We start from the raw sequence: 3,002 nt of genomic DNA, 5'->3' as shown, positions 1-3,002 counted from the left end.
CCAGAGAACTGGCTCTCATATTAACTTGGACGTTTGGACTCTGACAGGTTGCATTGGCATTTATTATTTACTAGTAGCCCGTTGCAGGAAGATTCCTGCAATAGGGCTTCCTGCTGTGCTCTCCCCCGCCCCGCCTGCTTCTCTTCCCTTTCCCCCTGCCCCGGCCTGCTTCTCTTCCTTCTCCCCGCCCAGCCTGCTTCCCTTCCTTCTCCCCGCCCCGCCTGCTTCCCTTCCTTCTCCCCGCCCCGCCTGCTTCCCTTCCTTCTCCCTGTCCCGCCTGCTTCCCTTCCTTCTCCCCGCCCCGCCTGCTTCCCTTCCTTCTCCCTGTCCCGCCTGCTTCCCTTCCTTCTCCCCGCCCCGCCTGCTTCCCTTCCTTCTCCCTGTCCCGCCTGCTTCCCTTCCTTCTCCCTGTCCCCCCTGCTTCCCTTCCTTCTCCCCACCCCGCCTGCTTCCCTTCCTTCTCCCTGTCCCGCCTGCTTCCCTTCCTTCTCCCTGTCCCGCCTGCTTCCCTTCCTTCTCCCCGCCCCGCCTGCTTCCCTTCCTTCTCCCTGTCCCGCCTGCTTCCCTTCCTTCTCCCTGTCCCGCCTGCTTCCCTTCCTTCTCCCTGTCCCGCCTGCTTCCCTTCCTTCTCCCCGCCCCGCCTGCTTCCCTTCCTTCTCCCTGTCCCGCCTGCTTCCCTTCCTTCTCCCTGTCCCGCCTGCTTCCCTTCCTTCTCCCCACCCCACCTGCTTCCCTTCCTTCTCCCTGTCCCCCCTGCTTCCCTTCCTTCTCCCCACCCCGCCTGCTTCCCTTCCTTCTCCCCCACCCCACCTGCTTCCCTTCCTTCTCCCTGTCCCGCCTGCTTCCCTTCCTTCTCCCCACCCCGCCTGCTTCCCTTCCTTCTCCCTGTCCCGCCTGCTTCCCTTCCTTCTTTCCACCCCGCCTGCTTCCCTTCCTTCTCCCCCACCCCACCTGCTTCCCTTCCTTCTCCCTGCCCCGCCTGCTTCCCTTCCTTCTCCCTGTCCCCCCTGCTTCCCTTCCTTCTCCCTGTCCCGCCTGCTTCCCTTCCTTCTCCCTGCCCCGCCTGCTTCCCTTCCTTCTCCCTGTCCCCCCTGCTTCCCTTCCTTCTCCCTGTCCCACCTGCTTCCCTTCCTTCTCCCTGCCCCGCCTGCTTCCCTTCCTTCTCCCTGCCCCACCTGCTTCCCTTCCTTCTCCCTGCCCCGCCTGCTTCCCTTCCTTCTCCCTGTCCCCCCTGCTTCCCTTCCTTCTCCCTGTCCCGCCTGCTTCCCTTCCTTCTCCCTGTCCCACCTGCTTCCCTTCCTTCTCCCCGCCCCGCCTGCTTCCCTTCCTTCTCCCTGTCCCCCCTGCTTCCCTTCCTTCTCCCCAGCCCGCCTGCTTCCCTTCCTTCTCCCTGTCCCACCTGCTTCCCTTCCTTCTCCCTGTCCCCCCTGCTTCCCTTCCTTCTCCCTGTCCCGCCTGCTTCCCTTCCTTCTCCCTGTCCCGCCTGCTTCCCTTCCTTCTCCCTGTCCCGCCTGCTTCCCTTCCTTCTCCCCGCCCCGCCTGCTTCCCTTCCTTCTCCCCGCCCCGCCTGCTTCCCTTCCTTCTCCCTGTCCCACCTGCTTCCCTTCCTTCTCCCCACCCCGCCTGCTTCCCTTCCTTCTCCCCTGCCCCACTGCTTCCCTTCCCTCTCCCTGTCCCGCCTGCTTCCCTTCCTTCTCCCTGTCCCGCCTGCTTCCCTTCCTTCTCCCCGCCCCGCCTGCTTCCCTTCCCTCTCCCTGTCCCGCCTGCTTCCCTTCCTTCTCCCCAGCCCGCCTGCTTCCCTTCCCTCTCCCTGTCCCGCCTGCTTCCCTTCCTTCTCCCTGTCCCGCCTGCTTCCCTTCCTTCTCCCTGTCCCGCCTGCTTCCCTTCCTTCTCCCTGTCCCGCCTGCTTCCCTTCCCTCTCCCTGTCCTGCCTGCTTCCCTTCCTTCTCCCCAGCCCGCCTGCTTCCCTTCCTTCTCCCTGTCCCGCCTGCTTCCCTTCCTTCTCCCCCGCCCCGGCCTGCTTCCCTTCCTTCTCCCCACCCCACTGCCTGCTTCCCTTCCTTCTCCCCTGCCCCACTTGCTTGCTTCTCTGCAGCTTCGCTCCCTTCTGCAGCGCTTGGCTTCCTTCTACATGTCTTGATATTCAAATTAACTGACATCTTGGTTGGGTTATTTTGCATACTCACCCTGATTGGCTGGTGTGCGTGGCTGGGTGTAGCAAAGGTGTGGTCAATTTGCATATTACTCTTTTATTAGGTAGAATTGGTTCACTTTTATTGGGGGGGGGGGTGGTCTTGGAACGTGGAACCTTGAAGCTGCCTGCAGTTGCAGCAGGAAATTGTGTCTGTTACCAGATGGCACCCTAACACAGGGCTGAGCGCCCTCCCCCCCCCCCCCCCCGCATCTGGGAGCAGTTCCCTGTGGAAACCCACTGCTTCAAAGGGTTGCAGCCCACAGCACGGAAAGCCACAGCCGTCGGGAGTCGGCTTGTTCCTCTATACACGGTGGGGACGGGCTTGATCAATACCTCTCCTGCCAGAGGAACGGTCACCACGTCCAGTGGTTTAAGATAGAGGTGAAAAGGAGAGAGGGATGCCTGACTCAACGTCGACCTAGGAACCAGGAGGTCACGGTTTGATTCCCAGTCAGGGCACATGCCTGGGTTGTGGGCTCGATCCCCAGTAGGGGCCGTGCAGGAGGCAGCCGATCCATGGTTCTTATCATTGATGTTTCTGTCTCTCTCTCTCCCTCTCAATTCAATAAAAAGTGTGTGTGTGTGTGTGTGTGTGTGTGTGTGTGTGTGTGTGTGTTTAAGGAGAGAGGGATGATGAGAGCCAGGAGGAGGTAGGATTGTGATGACATTCAGAAGAGGATGGGCTGCTGTGGGAGGAGGCGTGTCAGGCGTGTCAGGTGGGGCTGCTGTGGGAGGAGGCGTGTCAGGTGGGTCAGGTTGGGCTGCTTGGGGAGGAGGCGTGTTTGTGTTGGGACGTGCCCTTTCCCTG

The sequence above is a fragment of the Cnephaeus nilssonii genome (genome assembly GCF_951640355.1).
Source record: "Cnephaeus nilssonii genome assembly, chromosome: 20".
Lineage (NCBI taxonomy): Eukaryota > Metazoa > Chordata > Mammalia > Chiroptera > Vespertilionidae > Cnephaeus > Cnephaeus nilssonii.
This window is presented reverse-complemented; position numbering follows the sequence as displayed.